The 25,493-nt window shown below is 42.0% G+C and overlaps 1 pseudogene; it reads left to right on the top strand.

The window, feature by feature from the left end:
- Window positions 1-458: 458 nt before the first annotated feature.
- On the top strand, window positions 459-4,927 carry LOC112607747 (annotated as a pseudogene).
- The last annotated feature ends 20,566 nt before the right edge of the window (window positions 4,928-25,493 follow it).

The raw sequence follows: 25,493 nt of genomic DNA, 5'->3' as shown, positions 1-25,493 counted from the left end.
CCTGCTTCAGCTTCCCAAAGTGTTGGGATTACAGGCATGAGCCGCGGTGCCTAGCCAGGTGTACCATATTTTATCTTTTATATATTTTTCTGTATCTTTTCTATCTTTAGATACACAAACACCACTGTGTTACAACTGCCTATAGTATTAAGTTTAGTAACATGCTATACAACTTTGCAGCCTAGGATACCATATAACCTAAGTGTGTAGTAGGCCATACCATACCATCTTGGTTTGTGTAAGTTATGCTCTATGATGTTCACACCACAGAGAAATCCCCAAATGAAGCATTTCTCAGAACAGATCCCCAACGTTAAAACACGTGACTGTATTTAGTAGAGGTGTAAACACAGCGTTCGCTGGCACTGAGGCTTGTTGGCTTTCCTCCCCAGCAGCCAGCCTCTTGCTTCCTGTACACAAGCCACACTCAGGGATTTGTTTCTCCCTCCAGGATAGGGATGGCGTTTTCCAGCCAGAATCTCAAGCCCTCTCGTGCTCTGTGTAAGCCCTGGTGCTTTGTCCTCGCTGCAACACTTTCACTTCTACTTCACTTTCATGCTTTGCCTTAGAAACAAATCTCAACCAATTGCTAGAAATCTCCACATTCTGCTTCATGGAATTCCGAACAGAAGACTAGAAAGTTACCTGTTTGTGACTTGGACAGAAGTAAAGACATCATGTATCTTTCCCTCCCACCAACCCCTGTCATCAATAACACGAATAATATTGCTTCCTTCGATTGCAAGGATTATTATTATTTCTGCTCACATGGGACCTGATCTGCTTTGAAAAAAGAATGATTCACCTCATCTGCATCTTAATGTATTCATTTGCACTGTGTGATTTGCTCCTCTTCTCTCACCCCCAATTCACTGCAAATTGAGAGGATTGCTAACAAATAGCAGTTGCACAAGAAAAAGGAAACCCACGTGTTCATGTTATTTCAAAAGTTTGTGTCATGTCCTTGCGCGTTCCTTAGGTTTGGAGCCGTCTTCATTTTCTTTTATCCGCTCCCACCGCCAGCTTGTTTCCCTCTGCTGTAATGCCCAATTTAGTATTTTCCCTACAACAGAAAACCCAGACACGGCAAAAATTCAAGACGTTCTGAAGAAACACCTGGAAGATATCCTAAACAAAATCAAAAGTGAGAGTCCGTAGATGCAAGTGGCTGCCCATTGGCCTCTCCAGCCACGCCCACAGGGGGAAGAGCCAATAGGAGTCCTCAGCACTGAAATTAACAGGCAGGAAAGACAGCCATTCCTACTCTGTGAGGATGCTCTGGAATGTAGTGGAAGGAGTATAAGAGAATAGATTGCAAGACCTGAAAGACCCACATTTTAATCCCAGCTCTTTCACTTTGATCATTGGATTCTTTCATGTGTTTATTTAATAAATATGTATTGAGAACCTACTATGTGCTAAGGTTCTAAATTTCAAAGATACAGGGAGGAACAACAAGATATCTCTACTTTCAAGAAGATTAAGAGTATATTTGAGGTAATTGTTGGTCAATATACTTAACCTCCAAAATACTTACAGAATAAATAATACCTCATAGGTAACAATTAAAATGGAATAATATATATAATATGTTATTTGGTGCCATGGATATGATAAGCAGCCATTATTACTCCTTATACCTCCTCCCCCATTCCTCTGGTTTCCAAGTTTCTCCTTCAGTTATCTGAACACCTCTAAAAATGTCATTAACCCTGATAATGAATGGTATTCCAGATTGGTGTTTGTGATCCTGTGATTTCAAAAGAATGGGTACTTCCTGAAACTGGGCTGGAAAGAGTCTCTCTAAGATCTGACCTCACAGTACACTGAGGTCACACTTCAAACCTCCTACCAAGATAGAAAAATAACAGTGGAGTAGAGGGGGTTTGGAGAGTGTTTAAATAATTGGGGGAGAAGATGTTATAAAATGTAACTGAGGCAATGCAGTTATTCAGATGTCTCAGCATATAGCACAATCTAGAAGAGAGGCATGTTATACTCTTATTATGTTTTTATTTAGTGTTTAAAAACATTTGAAATGATAAGCGTTGTAGATTGACTATGAAATCCAGCAAATGTTTAGTATCTGTGTCCACTAAATTACGGCATGGCCTTAAAATTAAGTAAATGTTTATGTGTAAGTTTCCAAAAGTTAGCTAGCACAGAAATTAATATGGAAGAAAAAAAAGGGAAAGAAAGGGAATTTTGATTCCGAGTTAAAAAATAGATCCTAGAGTTGTTTTCTTTTGCTTCGGGTTTTTACGCCTGCCCACTAACTCTTTAAACACTTTTTAGTATGGATGTGAAACAAACATGCCTTTATATTTACCAAATAAGTAATCTGACCTTCTGCCAAAAAAAAAAAAAAAAAAAAAAAGTAATTGGCTCCTAATAGCCAGGCATAATGCAAAGAAGTACCCATGGGGTGGTTTGTGTAAGTCCCCTGAATTTTCCAGGAAAGAAAACAACCAAGGAAGAAAGAGACTTTTGTTGCAGAAACTTTCGGCCAAATTAGAAACAGATTTAATATTGTGTTCAGGGGGGAATTGTCTAGTCAAATCCAGTCTACTATGCCAGGGGAAGCTTTGAGGTAGGTCACTCAGGACATCCTTGTACTAAAGGGAACACAAAGCAGGGCATCACACAGCACCACACACTAAGGACTTTGAACTGAGCATATGAAAACATTTACCTCTAGATTTAGTTGTAAGTTTTTTACAATGCAATTTTTGTTTCTCGAGTTTGTGAAATTTCATTGCGTCCTGATATTTAGAAGTGAATCTTGTACCAAAAATTGTGTATTGTAAGTTGATAGAAACTCAGTCTGTAAATTTCTTGGGAGATTTAAGGACTTGGTTTAACAAGGCAAGTGCCAAGAAACTTATTTGATAACAAAATTGCACTCTTATCTTCAAGTGTTTTGTTTTATAATCCACAAAGCTACATTCATTACCTTTGGCTTATGGCGTCAAGTGAATTAGTAGGAACCTAGTATAATATGCTTTGATTTTTCAATAGTGTCAGTGTGGTGATATTGCACTGATGATTAGAAACATCCTCTGTTTTGTCAAATTAATTGTCTATTAACATCCATCTGAAATATAGAACTGATTTATTTTTGGGGGGCCCAGCAGTGATTGTCATAGATTGCTGTCCTTATTTTCATTATATATCTCCAAATGAATTGATATGTTTTATTTTAGTTCCACCTAATTTGACAGCAATAGAAGATTTATGTTTGCATGAATGTCTGTGATCCTTTAAGTTGGGCACAATGGCACATTTTTGTCCACTGGAGTTTGAAAGTACAGAAAGAAAGAATTCACCATGGAGGAAAGAAAACAGAAAGGAGGTGTAGCAAGCTCTGTTGCTTGAGTATTCAACATCTATTACTCCTCTCTTCCTAACAAGCTCATATTTTGTTTAAGTCTCTACCTACCAGAGAGGGTGTTACGTTTTCCTCTAATTTGGTCTTGAGGCCTCTCTGAGGAGAGTGGCTATAAATTTTATCCCTGCTTTGACAGGACAGGGCAGGGCAGGGCAGGGCAGGGTAGGGCAGGGCAGGGAAGGGCAGGGCTGGGCTACAGCAAGGTGCCAGGTGGAGTTCCAGGGGAGGTGGTCGTGGATGTTTACACTGTGCCTTTCACAGGACCCTTTCAAATCCTGGTGCTTAAGTGTCTGACCCACGTCCAGGGGTCCCTCCCACAGGAAACTTGCTTATACTGGCAGATGCCCTTGTGACTCTTGTGTAAACTGTGTCCAATTTCTGTCTACAAAGACAGCCAGACTCTAGGAGGGCCCTGACCAGGACAAAAGTTACGTTCGGCTGTGTTGGTCAGACGAAACACAGAGGAGCAGTGTATTACTAACAGATTCCAGAGGGAAGAGGGCAGCACGCCTTGCGAGGCCAAAAGAAAGGGGAAAGCTGTCTGGAACATGCACACTTAACCAGCAGGGCGATAGCAAGAGAGAGAGAAGGAGACCTCTGGGCCAAAGCCTTTATTCTGGTCCAGCATGCTACCCAAGCAGGTTTCCCACAATGAGTTCTAATTGGCGGGTTTATAGCAAGCAGGTACGAGGTCCATGAAATCACACTGTGACCGAGAGGTGATCACTGTGGCATATCTGGGCAGTCCACCCACGGTGTGGGGGGTCAGTGGGGTAAGTCAAGTAGGTTGCATCTAGCCATGCCATAAAAAGCTGGTCACCAGAAGGCAGTTGTACAAAGCACATATCTGGATTGGCCCACCTTGAGGAACTGGGAAGAGGTAGAGTTTTGGAGGAATTGCAATCTGTGTCAAAGATGTCTAAGCCCTGCTTCTAGTATGAGAGACTCCAACTTATATTCAAAATGAATGCTGAGACAACATAAAATTAATACAAATTCGGCTTTGCAGACACCGATGCCTCCCAGAGCCCTCTGCCACCAGCCATAGTCAACCTCATCCTGTTCTTCAACATCGCCATCATCGGCGAGCCCTTAAGCACAATCTCCTTGGAGCTGTTTGCAGACAAAGTTCCAAAGACAGCAGAAACTTTCATGCTGTGAGCACTAGAGAGAAAGGATTTGGTTATAACGGTTCCTGCTTTCACAGAATTCTTCCAGGGTTTATGTGTCAGGCTGGTGAGTTCACAAACCATAATGGCATTGGGCAGCAGGTCACTCTATGGGGAGAAATTTGATCATGAGAACTTCATCCTGAAGCATACAGGTCATAGCATCTTGTCCATGGCAAATGTTGGACTCAACACAAATAGTTCTCAGTTTTTCATCTGCACTGCCAAGACTGAATGGTTGGATGGCAAGCATGTGGTCTTTGGCAAGGTGAAAGAAGGCACGAGTATCATGGAGGCCATGGAGTGCTTTGGGTCCAGGAACGGCAAGACCAGCAAGAAGGTCACCATTGCTGACTGTGGACAACTGTAATAAAATTGACTTGTGTTTTATCTTAACCGCCAGACCATTCCTTCTGTAGCTCAGGAGAGCACCTTTCCACCCCATTTGCTCATAGTATCCTATAATCTTTGTGTTCTCACTTCAATTCCTTTGGGTTCCATATTTTCCTTATTTCCTTCCATGCCTAGCTAGATTGCAGACCTCAGTTTATGACTATGAAATAAGAAGTAAATAACAACAACAACAACAACAACAAATTATAAGAACTTACAGATGAACACTGTGGCTCATGTCTGTAATCCCAGCACTAGGGGAGGCCGAGGGGGGAGGATCACTAGAGGCCAGGAGTTCAAGATCAGCCTGGGCAACATAGCAAGACCTCATCTTTACAAAAAATAACAAAACTAGCTGGGCATGGTGGCTCATGCCTGTAGTTCTAGCTACTCAGTAGGCTGAGTTGGGAGGATCACTGAGCCCAAGAGAGGTGGAGGCTGCAGTGAACCGAGATCATGCCACTGCACTCCAACCTGGGTAACAAAATGAGACAGTGTCTCAAAAAGGAAAAAAAGAAATTCACTGCAGAAGGTGACTCTATCTTCAGAATTACATCTAAGATCAAAAACATTTTAGGCTATGACTTCGAGTAAGAAACAGACTTTGCATGGCAACCTAGCACACACATGCATTCTACATAACTTTAGAGAAAATGGAAAAGAAAACTTAATGAAATAATATTCACCTTTGTAATGTACATTATGCTCTGATATGGTTCTTCTATTTCATTTTCTAATGATGACTCTGATTCACTGAATTTCATTTCCCAGTCAACTAATGGATCATAAGACAAAAACACTGGTTTAAACCTGTCATGTCAGCACCACTCCTCTTAGCAATTTTTCAGTCTTAAAAAAAACTTAAAAAGTGAATTTATGAATTGGAAAAACTCAATATTAACATGTCAGAAATTTTTTGTATATATGGATAAGCTGATTCTACAAGTTATATGATGGACGAAGGAAAGAGATTAGAGAAAACAATTTTGTAAAAGAAAAACAGATGATAAATTTATACTTATGACTTCAAGACTTACTGTGATAAGCTGCAGTAATCAAGATAGTTTGATATTGGTGAGACATGAAATCACAAACTCAGATCAATGCAACAGAGTAGAGTCCAGAAGCAGGTCCACACAAATCAACTCTACCCATTTTGACTGAGGGACAAAGGAAATTCAAAGAAAGGATGATCTTTTCAATTGATGATGCTGAAAAATCAGACATCCATAAGCAAAAACATTGCAGTTCAACCTATGCATCCTACATTATAAAAAAGCTAACTTAAAATGGAGCCCAGATCTAAATGGAAAACTTAGAACTTTTAGAAGAAAACATAGAAGGAAACTTTGTTAGCTTGGATTAGAAAAGGACTTCTTCAGTATGGCAACCAAAGCACAATCAATGAAAGAAAAAGTAATAAATTTGACTTCACCAAAATTAAAATCTTGGGCCAGGCATGCCTGACTCATGCCTGTAATCTCAGCACTTTGGGAGGCCAAGGCGGGAGGATCACTTGAGCCCAGGAGTTTGAGATTAGCCTGGGCAACATAGTGAGACCCTGTCTCTATGTGTTTTTCTTTTTTTTTAATTAAAATCTTTTGCTTCATAAAATGCAGCTTTATAAAAATGAAAAGACAATCCACAGGCTATGAAGGATACATGTGCAAAACACATATACAACAAAGAACTCACATCCAGAATATATAAAGAACTTTCAAAACTCAACAGTAAGAAAAGATAAAAGTAAAAACATGGGCAAAAGATTTGAATGAGATCTTTATTAAAGAAGGTGTATAGATGGCAAATAAGCACATGAAAGGATGCTAAACTCAGTTTGCATCAGGGAAATGCAAATTAAAACTACAGTAATATACCACTGCACATCTATTAGAATGGCTGACATTTAAAAATGGTAATATTGAGTGCTGTTGAAGATGCAGAACAATTGTCACTTCTATATAATGCTAGTTCTGTTACAGTGGGTAGCTAGTCAGACATGAGCTGGGCAGGAGAGGGCTCCCCTATTCCCACCAGGAATGTTAGGCGATCATCAAGTGATGGTCAGGTGACTGTTACATTGTTTCTCTAAAATAATAATTGGTGCCAGCTAGCGCCAGGGAAAGGCAGTCTCCCGATAGATAGAAAAAAACTTGAAACATGATCAGCAGCTTCCGGATAAGATCTCAGGAGTTGGGCAAGTGGCCTCAAGCATGCGCACTAAGAGGCAAAATGGTGGAGTTTTACTGGCATATGACCTTCTAGAAGCATTCAACTGGTAAGGGAAGACTACCTCAAGTGAGCACGCATACGACTCCAGTAAACACACTGCACGTGCTGTAACAGGCCACTGCACATGCAGACAGCCCACCCCGAGAAAGAATCATGCTAACGTATAAAACCCCAAGTCAGGCTGGGCGTAGTGGCTCACGCCTGTAATCCCTGCACTTTGGGAAGCCAAGGCGGGCAGATCACCTGAAATCAGGAGTTCGAGACCAGCCTGACCAACATGGTGAAACCCCGTCTCTACTAAAAAAAATACAAAAATTAGCCGGGCGTGGTGGCGGGCGCCTGTAACCCCAGCTACTTGGGAGACTGAGGCAGGAGAATCACTTGAACCTGGGAGGCGGAGGTTGCAGTGAGCCGAGATGGCACCACTGCACTCCAGCCTAAGCAGCAGAGTAAAACTCCGTCTCAAAAAAAAAAAAAAAAAAAAAGTCAAAGGTCAAAGGTCAAACAGTGCCTTTGCTCTCTCAAGTTGCCGGGTTGGCCCTCTTCCAGGTGTACTTTACTTCCTTTCATTTCTAATGTAAAGCTTTTTAACAAACGTTCACTCCTGCCCTAAAACTTGTCTTGGTCTTCTCTCCTTCTTTATGCCTTTTGCGTTGAATTCTTTCTTCTTAGGGGGCAAGAATTGAGATTGCTGCCGATCCCTAAATATTTGCTGCCAGTAACAGTAGGAATGCAAAATGGTGCAGCCCCTTTTTGCAGTTTCTGATAAAGCTAAACATACTCTTACGATATGACTTGGTACCATGTCCTATGGTAAGAGTATGTACCACATTTCTATGTATTTACCCCCCAAAAAAACCCATAAATTTATGTTCACATAAACCCATAAATTGATGTTCACTGCCAGGCATGGTGGCTCATGCCTGTAATCCCAGCACTTTGGGAGGCTGAGGTGGGCGGATTACCTGAGGTCAGGAGTTTGAGACCAGCCTGACAAACATGGAGAAACCCTGTCTCTACTAAAAATGCAAAATTAGCCTGGCATGGTGGCTCATGCCTGTAATCCCAGCTACTCAGGAGGCTGAGGCAGGAGAATCACTTAAACAGGGAGGCAGAGGTTGCAGTGAGATTGTGCCATTGCACTCCAGCCTGGGCAACAAGAGCAAAACTCCATCTCAGAAAAATAAAAAATAAAAAAATACTATAAGCACATACTTATAGCAGTTTTATTCATAACTGCCCCAAACTGGAAATGATCCAAATATCATTGAACTAGAGAATAGAAAAAGTAATTGATCTATCCATATGTGTGAGAATAAACATATGCCACACCAAAATATGACTGTAGGAGACCACAATATGCTACCCCAAAATATGTCTTTTTGGTACATTAAAAGAAAAACCTTAGACAAATTAAATTTAACAGAGTTTAATTGATCAAGCAGCAATTCACAAATTGGGCAGCCACCAAGCTAGGATAGCGCAGACTCGGGGCTGCCTTGTGGTCAAAGATTTATGGACAGAAAAGGAAAATGACGCACAGAAAACGGAAGTGAGGTACAGAAACAGTTGGATTAGTCACAGCTTAGCATTTGCTTTGTTTGAACAGTTGGCCATCTTTGGTCAAATCTTGGTGATTGGCACAAGAATAGTTTACAGTCTACTTACACAACCAGTTATATTAAAGTTCACTCTCTATAGAGAAAGCATTAGGCCAAACAAAATATGTCAGGAGCAGCTTTAGGTTAAACTTGATTTAACAGGCATAAGGATTATTCTAATGATTATTTTGAGAGACTGCACTCACAAGAGAATCTCTAAAGCAGAAGTTACCTTTTTGTAAGGGAAATTTACATCTATAAAGAAAATTTTCATTTGCAAGGGTGTCTCACTCTCCGCAACAGAAAGAGAAGGATGACTAAAAATCACTGGAGGCTCTAATCAATGGATAAGGCACTGACTTAGACTTGTATCTGCGTTAACACCTTGCTCTTGTTTACACTTTTCCTGATCACCTCCCCGCCAATAACTGGCCTTCCTTCCACACTCTGCTTTCCTTCCTTTAGGGGATGATGGTATGTCAGCCTGAACCCAAAGCCATCTCTTTGAGATTTACCCGTTTTTCCCTTGGTAGATGGGGAAACCATGTATATATACAAAGTATGCATGTTGATAAACTTCTATTTCTTTTTTCTCTTGTTAATCTACTTTTTGTTACAGGGGTACATTTCAACTAAGAACAAAGAAGGGTGGAGAGAAAACTAGGTTTCCTCACTAGTATGGTTTGCCTGTGTCCCCACCCAAATCCTGTCTTGAATTGTAGCTCCCATAATTCCCATGTGTTGTCGGAGGGACCCAGTGGGAGATAACTGAATCATGGGGATGGTTTCCCTGTTGTGAATAAGATCTGACAGTTTTATAAGGGGAAACCCCTTTTGCTTCGTTCTCATTCTCTCTTGTCTGCTGCCACGTAAGACTTGCCTTTCGCCTTCCACCATGATTGTGAGGCCTCCCCAGCCACTTGGAACTGTGAGTCCATTAAACCTCTTTTTCTTTATAAATTCCCCAGTCTTGGGTATGTCTTTATCAGCAGCGTGAAAACAGACTAATACCCTTCCCATTTACTTATGACGGAATATTGCACACCAATAAAAAGAAAAAACTATTAATAAACATAAGCAAAAATGTGGTTTAAATTCAAATGCATTGTGCTGAATGAAATAAGCCAGACCCCAAAGGCTATACGCTATATGAATTCAGTGTGGAAAAGGCAAAGCTATAGGGTCAAAAAAGTAGTCAGTAGTTTCCAGGGTAAGGGCTGGAGGGATGGTTAACTACAAAGGGACAGCCTCAAAATTTTTGAGGATAATAAAACTGCTCTTTATCTTGAACAGTGGTGATTACTACACATTTATCAAAACTCAAAGGCCTACACAATATAAAGTGAACTTTACTAAATGTAAATTTAAAAGTAAATTTTTTACATTTAAAATGAAACACAGAGGAAGAGACGGTTCCTTTGTCTGCTTGATGATGTACTGGATGCAATGTCTGGAATAAGGGCAGCCATTTTGTCACTGTGAGGCAGCCAGATTGAAAACAAAGCTAATACCGGCAGGTGGCCAGGCAGAAAAGATGAAAGATCCCGGATATTTAAAGATGTTACTGAGCCCCTTGTTTTCCAATCCTGAGGCCCACTCATCTTTGAACTTATTATGTGAAATAATGATCATTTCCTTTCTGTTTAAGTCATCTTGAATTGGGCTTTCTGTTATTTGCCGTCCAAAGTATCCTGTTCCAGAAGTTCTCAATGACTTTGTTTCAAAAATTGTTTTATCCCCATCATTAAAAAAATAGGGTTTAGGGGTCTGTTGAAAGTTTTGAATCATTTACAACTTGTGTTTAGATCCAGCTTATACAGTACCATTTCTTTCTTTCTTCTTCTTTTTTTTTTTTTTTGAGGCAGGATCTTGCTATGTTGTCCAGGCTGGACTAAAATTCCTGGGCTCAAGTGATCCTTCCACTTTAGCCTTCTGTGTAGCCAGGACTACTGGCATGAACCACTGTGCCTGGCTACAGCATCATTTCTACAAAATGAAACCCATGATTTTTCATAGACTTATTCCCTCAATTTACATAAAGAATTTTCAAACAGTGTGTTTATTTTGCTTTATATAAAGGATTGGCCTATGACTTGTTGAAATGCAATTTACTGAAATATGTGTTGGGGTTGGCACGTGCCACAGACTGGAAAAAGGTGGCCAAACTTGACCCACAGTTAATCTATTTTCTTTCTTTCGTTCGTTTTTCTTGTTTTTGAGATGGAGTCTTGCTCTGTTGCCCAGGAGCTAGACTGCAATGGTACAATCTTGGCTCCCTGCAACCTCCGCCTCTCGGGTTCAAGCAATTCTCCGGCCTCAGTCTTCTGAATAGCTGGGATTACAGGTGTGCACCACCATGCCCGGCTAATTTTTTTTGTATTTTTAGTAGAGATGGGATTTCACTATGCTGGCCAGGCTGGTCTCGAACTCCTGACCTTGTGATCTGCCCACTTCAGCCTCCCAAAGTGCTGGGATTACAGGCATGAGCCACCACACCTGCCCAGTTAATTGATTTTCTTCACAAGTACTTTATGTGTCTTCTCATCTTTTTTTCACAAGAGTCAAAGTGCGTTTAATTATAATTAATTTAATTATAATTAAAAAGAATAATGGCATACATGACACTAAATGTGAATAATTTTGAAACCAAAGAGACAATTCATTTCAAATATTTCTTTGACATATACTCAATGTCAGACCCTATGAAGCAGCATCGTTTTGTACGGGTAGTACTGGAGGTTCATTGTCTCATACCAAGGAATCAAAGACATGGACACACGTGGAGTGAGATTAAGAGCAGAGGTTTAATAGGCAAAAGAAAAAGAAAGGAGATAGCTCTCTCCTTTGAGAAAGAGTAGCTCCCACGTGGAACTTCCAGCCTAAAACAGAGTGCACTGGATTTTATAGACAGGCTTGAGGAGGTGGAGTCTGATTTACATAGGGCCCAAAGATTGGTTGGACCAGGTTTGTGGTTTACAAAGCATGCTGGGAAGCTGGACACCCCACCCTAGTCTTACTATGCAAATGGGCTTTCCACTTGGCCAGGCCATGTTGTCTGCCCCCTACTGCACACATGGTTGGGAAGGAAAAGGGAAGATGGAGCTGCCATTTTGAATGTGCCCAGTCCCAGGTGGCCTTTTCCTATTGGCACAACTGCCAGCATTCACCCGTGCAAGCTTCTAACCTGACTTTCTATGTCTGCAGCTCGATTTTTCAGGCTGCCCTTTGTTAGAAAAGAAAATGATTTGGGGGCTGCGTTTCATTAAAAGGAAAACCTTACGGAGGGCTTCCTTACGCTCACTCTCTGCCTAAATAATTTCTTCCTAACTCCTATATCACCTATGAGATGTAGTAATAAATCTAGCAGTGCCCCAATTCTTGTTGAGCATACAGTCAAGTAGGATAGATAGACATTGACCAGGTAATTCCAAATGTGACAAGTATTATAAACAAAAGAAGGGACAGGCTGTGTTGGATATATATATCTGGAGTATGAAAATCAGCTCAGATGTCCCAAGAAGAATTCCCCTGGAAGTGACATTTAGGCCGAGACCCAAGGCAGAAGCCAGCAAGACAGGGGATGGGAGAGGGAGGCAAAAAGATGAAAGGATATTTTGGTGCGAGTGATAAGAGGGATCAGGCTGAAGCAAAGACAATTTAAGGCAGCCTCCTTGTTGCAGCTCTTTTCCTTTAGGGAATATTTTCAAAATGCAGTTTTGACAAAGATGTGTTGATTTTAAAATTATTCTTTTTGGGCCGGGCGCGGTAGTTCATGCCTGTAATCCCAGCACTTTGGGAGGCTGAGGCTGGTGGATAACCTGAGGTCAGGAGTTCAAGACCAGCCTGGCCAACATGGTGAAACCTTGTCTCTACCAAAAATACAAAAATTAGCCAGGTGTGGTGGTGCACGCCTGTAGTCCCAGCTACTTGGGAGGCTGAGGCAGAAGAATTGCTTGAATTGAGGAGACAGAGGTTGCAGTGAGCCAAGATTGCGCCACTGCGCTCAAGCCTAGGCAACAGAGCAAGACTCCACTTCAAAAAAGTTCTCAATAAATAAACAAATAAATAAATAAATTTCTTCTTTTTATTACCAATGATGTCTGCAATAGAGCTTCTTTACTCTTAACCCTGTGGTTCTCAACTAAAGGTACTTTTGCTCCTCGGGACACACTTGGCAAAGTCTGGAGATATTTTTGGTTGTCACAGCTGAAAGGGGGTTCTACTAGTATCTAATGGGTGTGGGCCAGGGATGCTGCTCAGCATCCTGCAATGCAGTAAAGCATCAGCCAGCCCAAAACATCAGCAGTGCTGAGGCTGAGAAACCTTCTTAATCCCATTTCAAAGTGCCTGCCCCTAGATTGCTTTCTACATAGGAGTTCAAATTGTTGGAGACTTTCACTTTTAACTTTATTATATTTTGTGTTTGAATTATTTGTAGATGAATATATATACACATATGATTCATATACATATATACTATATGAACTTTAAGCAACAGTAAGAATTTTTATTTTATTTGAGACAGTCTTGCTGTCTCACCCAGGCTGGAGTGCAGTGGCACAGTCATGGCTCACCGCAGCCTTATCTCCTGGGTTCAAGCCGTCCTCTCTCCTCAGCCTCTCAAGTAGCTCAGATTACAAGTACACAACACCCTACCCAGCTAATTTTTTTTCAACTTTTTTGTAGGGACGGGGTATCATCAGGTTTCCCAGGATGGTCTTGAGCTCAAGTGATCCTCCCATCTTAGCCTCCAAAAGTGCTGGAATTACCAGCGTGAGCCACCACACACAGCCAAAAAAACAATAAGAATTTTTAAAAAGTCTATTGGAACGAATTCAGTTTCTAAAAGTCTGTCACCTGTCTTTCCAAAAAAAAAAAAAAATCCATTATAAAAGTGTAAAAACATCCATTTAATGTATATGTAGTACTGAGTTAAAAGGAAACGATTAGAACTTCACTGAGTTTACTGAACATTCTTGGCAATATAAACAATCTTTTTTTTTTTTAATTTTTTGAGACACCCAGTCTTGCTCTGTCGCCTACTCTGGAGTGCAATGACGTGATCTCCAATCGCTGCAACTTCCACCTCCCGGGTTCAAGCGATTCTCCTGCCTCAGACTCCCAAGTAGCAGGAATTACAGGCATGGACCACCATGCCTGGCTAATTTTGTATTTTTAGAAGAGACAGGGTTTCTCCATGTTGGTTAGGCTGGTCTTCAACTCCCGATCTCAGGTGATCCACCCGCCTCAGCCTCCCAAAGTGCTGGGATTACAGGCGTGAACCACCGTGCCCGGCCTTCTCAAAAATCTTAAAATCTTTCAGTGAGGCTGGGTGTGGTGGCCCATGCTGGGAATCCCAGCCCTTTTGAGGCTGGGGCAGGAGGATCTCTTGAGGTCAGGAGTTTGAAACAAGTCTGGGCAACACAGCTAGATCCTGTCTCCACAAAAAAAATGAAACAGATTAGCCAGGCGTGGCGAGTGTGTGCCTGTGGTCCTAGCTAACTTGGGAGGCTCAGGCAAGAGAATCTCTTGAGCCTAGGAGTTCAAGGATGCAGTGAGCTATGCTGGTACCACTGCACTCCAGCCTGGGTGACAGAGCAAGATCCTGTCTCAAAAAAAAAAAAAAAAAAAAAAAAAAAAAATTCTTTGAGTGAAAAGATCTTGATTTTGGGAAATCAGATATTCAAAATATCACACGAAATATCTTTGCAATGAAGAAACATGACAAACATCAGCAACTTTGACCTCAGCAATGATGGGACAAACACATCGTGGACTTGCTGATGTAATAATAAACTAAAGACACAAAATGGTCATCATAGCTGTTGTAAAATAAAGAATTTGTCTGGTGTTTATCCATGATTTTTGCTATGGAGCTTTTATAACCCTTGGAATTTATTAAATGTATCACTTCTGAGTTTACACAAAAGAAGTAACTCAAGGTGGGCCCCTAGATGGCTTCAGGATGCGGACTAGTTATCTGCCAGACCAACCGCATGATTAGAGGATTAGGACTCTCAGCCAACACATCCTCTGGGAAGGGGGAGGGCGCTGGAGACTGAGTTCATTCTGGTGGACAATTGAAGGCAGTCTTCTTCGGAACTATGTCCTTTGCTTGTGGGATCTACGCTAACTCCAGGTGGTTAGTACCAGAATTGAACTGCTGTCCACCAGTGAATGTCAAGATAATAGCCTTTTTACTAATAATACTTAACTTGAATCCAAACACAAAACAATCAGACAAAACAAATTAAGGGATATTCTGCAAAATAACTTGCTTAGGCTCTTCAGAAGAGGCAATGTCAAGAAAGACACACACACGCACACGCACACACGCACAAACACACATACACATACATGTGAACACACACACACAAATACAAAGACTGGGGAAATGTTCCAGATTCAAAGATACTAAGGAAACATAACAACTAAGTGAGATGTGATCTTTAGATCCTGAACTGCAACAGCAAACAGAAAACAAGAGCTTGAGGGCTTTGAAGAAGAATGTCCTTGTTTTTCAGAGATACACGAGAAGGAATTAACAGTAACTTGTCATCATGATGCAACTTAATCTCAAATGCTTCAGCCAAAACAAACTAGGACGTAGTGAGAGAGGGAGAGATGGAGAGAGAGGGAGACAGAGAGATGGAGGAGAATGCTAACAAATGGCAAATCTAGGTGAATGGTTGGTCACTGCCTGTCCTTTTGAAATTTTTAAAAATAAAAAGTTGGCCGGGTGCAGGGACTCATGCCTGTAATCCCAGCACTTTGGGAGGCCGAGGTGAGTGGATCATTTGTGGTCAGGAGTTCAAGACCAGCGTGGCCAATATGATGAAACCCCGTCCCTACTAAAAATACAAAAATTAGCCAGGTAGTAGTTGTGGGCACCTGTAATCCCAGCTACTCGGGAGGCTGAGTCAAGAGAATCGCTTGAGCCTGGGAGGCAGAGGTTGCTGTGAGCTGAGATAGCAATACTGCACTACAGTCTGGGTGACAGAGTGAGACCCTGTCTCAAAAAAAACAAAAAATAAAATAAAATAAATAAAATAAAAAGTTGGAGGGAAATTACTTCATTGAGTGGCCTGCCTCAAAACGTCCTCTGCATCAAAATGCTACCTTGAGCGCAATGTTGGGAATGTACTTAACACCACTCAAATGTACACTTCGAAATGGCTAAAATGGTAATTTTTATGCCATTATTATTCTTATTATTATTATTATTTGAGACAGGCTCTCGCTCTGTTGCACAGAATGGAGTGCAGTAGCCCAATCAGAGCTCACTGCAGCCTCGACCTCCCAGGCTCAAGCAATCCTCCCACTTCAGCCTCCAGGTTAGTTGGGACTACAGGTGCATGCCACTATAGCCAGCTAATTTTTTTTGTAGAAACAAAAGGTCACCATATGGCCCAGGCTGCTCTCATGGGCTCAAGAGATTCTCCTGCCTCGGTCTCCTAAAGTGCTGGGTTTACGGGCATGAATCTCCATGCCCTACCAAATTTTATGTTTATTTGATCACAGGTTTTTTTAAGGTTGTGTCAAAATGTCTGCATTCAATCTTATTCTCTCCCCACAGGAGGAGCAGTGATGCGAGGCCCAAACAGTGAAGTTCTGTTGGACAGGCACAGAGAAGGCCAAAAGCCGAGGCCTGAAAGGGACACGAGCCACATCAGGCACAGCTGTGAAGCCACAGAGGTTTACGGCAGCCGACTGACTGGATCAGGACCCTGCTTTTCTAGATCATTCCAGCCGGCCGCAGTGCAAGCTGCTTTGGCATGGCGTCCATCTCCTCAATGGCCTAGTGTGTGGACCTTCCTCTCCACTCTGTTGGGCACCTGGCCAGGAAAAGTTTTCTGGTGCCAGTTCTAACACAGGGGACCCAGGTGTCTGGGACATTTTTATTTTGTCTCGGTTTTGAATGGAAAAGCGAGTGAAAGAACAATGTGGGCACAAGTCCAGATAGATCATGCTGCTGGCCTGGCAGCTCCTGGAGGAGCCTCCTGAGGCTCCAGTCCAGAGATGAGTTCTCCAGGGAACAGGCCTGGCAGGGGCTTCTGTTAGCCCAGCCCCATGGTCAACTTGAAAGTGGGAGGTGGCAAGAAATACCGTCACCAAACGTTGCTCTTTTTGCCTTTCCTTGCCTGCTGGGGTTCTTTGTAATTGTCCAAGTTGCACATTTTCTTTTTAGCATACTCCACATCAATAATGGACCCATTTCAGGAAAGGTAGAATTTTTACACATTTGTTTTCAGTCCCATATTTGTCAATCTAAAGCTTGTGTTCCCTTCCCTGTCCTCTCCTTTTCTCTACTCTCTTCTCTCTCTCTCTCCCCCACTTCTCCTCTCACCTCCTGCCTCTCTCGTTCTCTTCTTTCTATTGCAGTAAAATATACATAATTTACCATTTTAACTATTTTTAAGTATAAAATTCAGTGGTAATAAGTACCCCTTTCTTTTTAATTTAAACTAGTTTATTTTCTTGTTTGTTTTTTGTTTGTTTGTTTGTTTTCCGAGACAGAGTCATGCTCTGTCACCCAGGCTGGAGTACAGTGGCGCAATCTTGGCTCACTGCAACCTCCACTTCCTGGGTTCAAGCGATTCTCCTGCCTCAGCCTCCCGAGTAGCTGGAACTACAGGCACCTGCCACCATGCCCGACTAATTTTTGTATTTTTAGTAGAGACGGGGTTTCATCATGTTGGCCAGGCTGGTCTCAAACTCCTGACCTCCTCATCCACCCGCTTCAGCCTCCCAAAGTGCTGGGATTCCAGATGTGAGCCCCCGCACACGGCCTAATTTAAATTAGTTTTTAAAATTATTATTACAAAAAGAATTTCATGAACATGATAAAAAAAAAATGTGAACACTAAGGAAGGAGCCAAATGAAAAAAAGATTCTCAGCGCTACCCTATCCTCCCACAAGATACATTCCTTGTGAAACCTACATGGAACATTTTAATGGACTATCCACTGGCAACACAAATGGATTCACAAATCTATTCACTCCCTCCTTAAGGGTTAGGGGACTCAGTCCTCAGGGCAGTGGTTACTTTTCCTACCTGGAGGTGCAGGCCAGGTTTCCTTACATACCCATGCACATGTGTGCCTGCAAGCGCGCACACACACACACACACACGCATGTTTTTTAAATAACTGATTACATGTATATATACATACATATCTTATATTCCTATAATAAGAGTGACATTCATACTGCTCCATACCTTGACTTTTTTTACTTAGAGTACATCTGCCCCATAACCATCCCAACCCACACACACATTACCCTCATCCCCTCCTTTAAGGTTTTAGTTCAACACTGTTTCCTACCTGCAAATGCTTCAACAGCTCTCTCCTCCCAGGTGATTCTACGAAGCCATCAAGACCTACCTCGTATTCTGTATTCTCCAAGCATTTAGTGCTTCTATATGCCAATTTACCAGATAACGATACAGGAACCATCACAGCTCAGTGGAAAGGAAGGTGAACTCTTGATTAAGTCAGCCAGGAATCTCCTTCTCAGCTCAACCTCTAACTAGTTGTGCAAGGGGCTTATGGAGGTCCGCTTGGACATTTTTCTAAATTCCTCTGGACCTACTTTCTTAAATAAAACTTTTTAAATAAAAAGGAATAATTATCGGCCAGGTGCAGTGGCTCAAGCCTGTAATCCCAGCACTTTGGGAGGCTGAGACGGGTGGATCACGAGGTCAGGAGATTGAGACCATCCTGGCTAACACAGTGAAACCCCATTTCTACTAAAAAATACAAAAAACTAGCCGGGCGAGGTGGCAGGTGCCTGTAGTCCCAGCTACTTAAGAGGCTGAGGCAGGAGAATGGCCTAAACTCGGGAGGCGGAGCTTGCAGTGAGCGGAGATCCAGCCACTGCACTCCAGCCTGGGCGACAGAGTGAGACTCCATCTCAAAAAAAAAAAAAAAAAGGAATAATTATCTTGAACACGATGTTGTTTTTACACACGTTATACATATGTGTTAAGTATTTGTGTTAGTCATGGTTCTTCAGAGAAACAGAACCAACAGGGTGTGTGTGTGTGTGTGTGTGTGTGTGTGTCTATACACTGTGTATACTGTGTGTGTGTGTGCATGTGTGGGTGTGGGTGTGTGTGGAGAGGGGGTGCGTATACAGTTAGCCCTCTCTGGGTTCCACATCCAACTGCAGATTGAAAATATTTGGGGGGGAAAAAAGTGGATAATTGCATCTTTATCTAACATATATAGACTTTTTTTCTGGTCATTATTCCCTAAACAATATAGTATAACAACTATTTACATAGCATTTACATTGTCATAGGTGTCAATCGAGAAAAATGACAAGTCTCAATCATTTTAAGAGGTTTATTTGCCAAAGTTAAGGAAGTGCGTCCATGACACAGCCTCAAGAGGTCCTGAGAGCATGTGCCCAAGGTGGTTGGGGCACAGCGTGGTTTTACACATTTTAGGGAGACATGAGACATCAATCAATGTATGTAAGAAGTATATTGGTTCTGTCCAGAAAGGCGGGGACAACTCAAAGCAGGGAGGGGGCCTCCGGGTCATAGGCAGCTGAGAGACAAATGGTTGCAGTCTTTGAGCTTCTGATAAGCCTTTCCAAAGGAGGCAATCAGGATATGCATCTATTTCAGTGAGCAGAGGGAAGGCTTTGAATAGAATGAGAGGCAGGTTTGTCCTGAACAGTTCCCAGCTTGACTTTTCCCTTAGCTTAGTAATTTGGAGGCCAAAAGATTTTCCTTTCACATAGGAATTAGAAGTAATCTAGAGATGATTTAGAGTATACAGGAGGGTGTGCATAGGTTACTTGCAAATACTACAACATTTTACACAAGGGACTTAAGCATCCTTGAAGTTTGGTATTTTCAAGGGGTCCTGGAACCAATCCTCCACAGTTACTGAAGGATGACTGTATGTATATGTGTATGTATATGTATATGTATATATATGTAAAGAAAGACAGAGAGAGAGAGATTGATTTTAAGAAGTTAACTCAGGAGATTGTGGAAGCTCACAAGTCTAACATTCACTGGGTAGACTAGCAGGCTGCAGACCCAGGGAAGAGCTGCAGTTTGAGTCTAAAGACCACCTGCTGGTGGAATTCCTTCTTTTTCTGGAGAAGACAGTCTTTTTCATTATGAAGGCTTTCTTTTTTTTTTTTTTTTTTTTTTTTTTTGAGACGGAGTCTCGCTGTGCTCCCGGGCTGGAGTGCAGTGGCGCGATCTCGGCTCACTGCAAGCTCCGCCCCCCGGGTTCACGCCATTCTCCCGCCTCAGCCTCCCAAGTAGCTGGGACTACAGGCGCCCGCTACCGCGCCCGGCTAGTTTTTTGTATTTTTAGTAGAGACGGGGTTTCACCATGTTAGCCAGGATAGTCTCGATCTCCTGACCTTGTGATCCACCCGCCTCGGCCTCCCAAAGTGCTGGGATTACAGGCTTGAGCCACCGCGCCCGGCCAGAAGGCTTTCAACTGACTGGATGAGGTCCACCCACATGACGGAGTAATATAATCTGCTTTACTCAAAGGCTACTGATATAAATGTTAACCTCATCTAGAAAAAATCCCTTCGCAGAAACATCTAGAATAATGCTTGACTAAATATCTGAGTACCATGGCCTAGCCAAATTGACACATAAAATCAATCATCATAGAGCTATTTAAATTTAAAAATACCAGACGATACAAAAAAAGAAGTTTTATCCTCTTCCACCCCAAATCCAAATAGCTAGGAGCAAGCAATCTCAACATTTAGTAACATTTAGTCGCTTTTCTCAGAATTTCTGTGTTTAGCCAGCTAGATAAACAGAGAAAGATAAGAGAAAAGAAGGATATAATAAAAATGCTATTTTTAAGATTAAAGATTGTAATTTAATATTTTTAAAAGGAAAAAAAGTAAAGTATAACTTCAAATGAATGTTTCTTTACAATAAAGTATGCATTCCTAAGAGATCCTTCTAGAGCTCAGTGAAAACATTATGTAAAACCATTAAGAAGTTGGTCATTTAGGGCTTTCTTTTTTTTCTTACATTTGTTTTAATTCTGGACAGAGTCAATTTACTTCCTATTATGAAATATAAAAAATTAGTACAGCACATGACCTCCTGACTTCCTCCCTCTCTCCACTTTCCAAAATTTGTTATTTGTATTGTTATAAGTTTTACATGGTTAAGGTTTATAAAGCCTATGTGCTGACTATAATTTCTGCCATATTTCCTTTTAATTTTATATGTAAATGTAGTCAGTGCTCATTACCATTTCTTTTGCCAAGCCTTCTGCATTTCTGATCTCTTAGTTTTGATTCTTCTCTTGAGTAGCTAGATTTTGTCAACAAATCTTTATTTTTTTCCCCAAATCATTTTTTTTTTTTTATGAAAGGTTCAGGAGTCTGGTATATATGGTGACTAACCATGCTTGTTTATCTGGAACTGTCAGGTTTCACACTGAAAGTCCCATAATCTGAGCAGTCCCTCAGTCTCGGGCAAACTGCACATGGTGGTCTTTGTAGCTGTATCCCTCACATTCCTCTTTCACCTGTAAAACAGCCCCTTCCCTGAGAATGCAGGAAACTCAGAGGCTGGAGAGATGTGGGAACTGTGTGTAGGAGAAGGGGCTGTTCAGATGAAGGGAGATGAAGGGATTTGTGTTGGGGAAGAGGGCACATTCCAGGCAGAAGTAGGGACACATTTACTGCTGAGTTGAAAGAGAACACATTCTTATGTTCAAGGAGTAATGGCAAATTGAAGTGGCTGCAGCATAAGGTACGTGAAACAGCATGTAAGAGATGCCACTAGGCCGGGGGCAGTGGCTCACACTGTAATCCCAGCACTTTGGTACGCCAAAGCAGGTGAATCACTTGAGGTCAGGAGTTTGAGACCAGCCTGGCCAACATGCCAAAACCCCGTCTCTACTGAAAATACAAAAATTAGCCAGGTGTGGTGGCACACACCTGTAGTCCCAGCTACTCGGGAGTCTGAGGCAAGAGAGTCGTTTGAACCTGGGAGGTAGAGGTTGCAATGAGCCAAGATCTCACCATGGCACTTCAGCCTGGGTGGCAGAATGAGACTCCATCTCAAAAAAAAAAAAAAGAGAGAGAAATGCCACTGAACAGATAAGTTAGGACTAAATGGGGAGGACCTTTGCGTTGGCTGGAATGACTGCCACCCTGTCCTTATTTAACACTTTTACCCTAGAAAAGGGATGTTGAAGAGTTTAAAAGTTCTTGGGAGACTCACATATACTCAAATCAAAATGTTCTATATGCTACTGAAGGCCGTATCTTAAAACAAGAAAAGAAAATGCTCATATAGCACCTTATATCTTATGTCAGTTATTTGTTTCTTTCAGAATCATACTTGATATTTCCAGCTGATTGTGAGAATATTCTTCTACTTTGGGTTTTCTGTTTTGAAAAAAATTTATTTATTTTTTTTGTAGAGAGAGTTTTGCTGTTTTGCCCAGGATGGTCTCAAACTACCGAGCTCAAGTGATCCTCTTGCCTCAGCCCCCCAAAGTGCTGGAACTTTTTTGGAGACAGGGTCTCACTCTGTGAGACCGGGCTGGAATGCAGTGGTGAGATTATGACTCCCCGTGGCCTAGAATTCCTGGGCTCAAGTGATCCTACTGCTTCAGCCTCCTAGTAGCAGGGACTACAGGCCACCATGCCTGGCTAATTTTTAAATTTTTTGTAGAGATGGGTTTTTACCATGTTGTCCAGACTGATCTCAAACTCCTGGGCTCAAATGATCCTCCTGCCTCAGCCTCCCAAAACGCCGGGATTAGAGGAACGAGCCACCGTACCTGGTCAATTTTCCTTTCTTTTGTTTGTGAGACAGAGTCTCGCTCTGTCACCCAGGCTGGAATGCAGTGGCACGATCACGACTCACTGCAGTCTCATACTCCTGGGATCAAGCCATCCTCCTACCTCAACTTCCCAAGTAGTTGGGACTACAGGCCACCATGCCTGGCTAGTTTCTAAAGTTTTTGTAGAAGGCCAGGCATGGTGACTTATGCCTGTAATCCTAGCACTTTGGGAACCCAAAGTGAGGAGATTGCCTGAACTCAGGACTTGGAGACAAGATTTCACCATGTTGCCAATGCTGGTCTTGAACTCCAGGGCTCAAGCGATCCTCCTGCCTCGGTCTCTCAAAGTGCTGGCATTACAGGGTGAGCCACTGCACCCACCCTTGATTTTCTTTTAAAGCCAGAAAAGCGAACAGCCTGGTTGAGAATTGGGGGCCAGTTAATCTTCCTTTCTCCTAAAGAAACCAAACCAGTCCAGCAACCTCTTTCCAGTATGTTAGCAATGTGGACATACTGGAAAGAGGAGGACAAATATAGAAATCTAATGAAATAGTTCTTTTCTGAAAACATCGTTGTTTTCATTTTGTTTTGCTTTTAATCTGAGAGCAAACTTTCTGGCAGTGCCCTCCCATCGAGGAGTAAATAGTTGAGGGGTTGCTGGAGGGTGGTTGGCAGGAAGGCTGATTATGTTGACTCAGTTGACTGTGGTGTTTTCTGAATAGTAGAGCCCACAGAACTGCTCTCCCTGATTCTAGAACCCACACAAACAACCTGGGTTTGGGATTTAGGAAAAACAACAGGTTTTCAGGGTCCATGTACCCATAGAAAACTGTAGCTTCCTACTTTTAAAAAAAATCGATGTTGAGTATATAGTTGGTATATTTTTTGTCAAAATAGCAAATCCATTTGAGAAACCAACAATTTAATAATTTAATGTTTTTTTAAAAATTGAAATATCTGGCAAATGATTAAACATGGCCAACTCAGAGGCAACTTTTCAATCTTAGTGAAAGGGCTGATTTGGATAGAAATCAACAAAATTGTCAGGAGGGGCCACAAGTGAGGGAAGAGGGAAGAAGCTACTGGAAAAAAAAAACGAAAGGAAAGCAGTTACCAGGGACAACGTCTCCATTAGTCACAGTAGGCAGAGTGCCTGGGACCGACAATACTTTCAGAGGCCTACAGAAAGTGATTTCATTTTTATTTCTGTTAAAATCAGAAGGAAAAAAATGATTAGAATGAACCCAGCCTGGATTATATTTGTGTTTACACTAATGCAGTTGTGAAACGCAATTTTTATTGTTTTTTCTTAAGGAGGAAGGAGCCCACAGAGGCAACGTGGTTGGGGCCTGAGAAAGTCCTCATGTGGCCCTGGCAGTTACTAAATAGGTTGGCTCAAAAGCCTAAAAAATATAGCCCTGTGTTTAATGAAATGTCTTCAGTGACGTTAACATTGATAGCATCCACATTTCCCTAGCTGAGTGGGCCCCATCTACAGACTACAGGATCTCAGCCCACCTTTTAAAGCTTCCCTAGCCATAACTAGAGACCCCTTCTAAGTGCTTGCTACCAAGGCCAATCAGATTTTTCTTTCTTTTTTTTTTTTTGAGATGAGAGTCTCACTCTGTCACCCAGGCTGGAGTGCAGTAGAACCCTCTTGGTTCACTGCAAGCTCCGCCTCCTGGGCTCAAGCAATCCTCCTGCCTCAGTCCCCCTAGTAGCTGGGACCACAGGCACGTGCTGCCATGCTCAGCTAATTATTGTTTTTTTTTTTTTTTTTTGGTGGGGGGGTTGTTTTTGGGTTTTTTTTTGAGATGGAGTCTTGCTCTGTTGCCAGGCTGGAGTGCAGTGGTGCGATCTTGGCTCACTGCAGCCTCTGCCTCCCAGGTTCAAGTGATTCCCCTGTCTCAGCCTCCTGAGTAACTGGGACTACAGGTGCTGCCACCACACCTGGTTAATTTTTATTTTATTTTATTTTATTTTAGTAGAGATGGGGTTTCACCATGTTGTTAGACTGGTCTCAAACTCCTGATCTCAGGTGATCCACCCACACTGGACTCCCAAAGTGCTGGGATTACAGGCGTTAGTTAGCCACCGCGCCCAGCCTCAATCAGATTTTTCTGTGCTGCTCCTTTCCACTGCTGAGAAGCCTTGTTAGGAGATGCCTCATTAGTATTATTACTTTAGCTGGTGTCTATTTCAGCCCTTTTATCTAGGTGCTGTTACCAAACTTTCAGTTCCTCCTGGTGCCCAAACAGCACTGGAGAACCTTCCATCCCAACCCAGTGTTAAAAGCTGTGCTGCAGGCACCCAGGAAGGGGGAGGTTTCTCTGTCTGTAAATCAGGGTGGTATGTTTCACTGAAGTCCTGAAACATCGGTGCTTATACCTGGAGCCTCCCAAAGTCCTTCATGTAAATAGTAACTCCAGTGAATTACTGGTCTCTGAGCCTGGGCTGAGGAACAGACAACGGCCTATCTTCCACTCTCCCATTCATTCCTGTCTCTTGTCCCAAGGCATCCAAAGACTTTTTCCTCCAATGTTCCATTCTTCCAGGAAAATGCACACATACCACTTTGGTGCTGTCCCACACAATGCAGAGATTTGTTTGTTATTATATACACATGTATAAAGCCAAGTATTTCAAAAACAAATATCCATTTTCAATTTTTTTTTTTTTTAAATATAGAGACAAGGTCTCTCTCTGTTGCCCGGATTGGTCTCAAACTCCTGTGCTCAAGCGATACTCCTGTCTTGGCTTCCCAAAGTTTTGGGATTACGGACATGAGCCATCCCACGTGGCCCATTTTCAAATATTTCAAAAGTAGTTAAGAGCATAGATATATAGTTTATCTGAAACAAAGCATCATCAATGTCAATGCAGTATATAATTAACATGGCCTCTTTT

The sequence above is a fragment of the Theropithecus gelada genome, chromosome 15, assembly GCF_003255815.1.
Source record: "Theropithecus gelada isolate Dixy chromosome 15, Tgel_1.0, whole genome shotgun sequence".
NCBI classification, from domain to species: Eukaryota; Metazoa; Chordata; class Mammalia; order Primates; family Cercopithecidae; genus Theropithecus; species Theropithecus gelada.
This window is presented reverse-complemented; position numbering and strand designations above follow the sequence as displayed.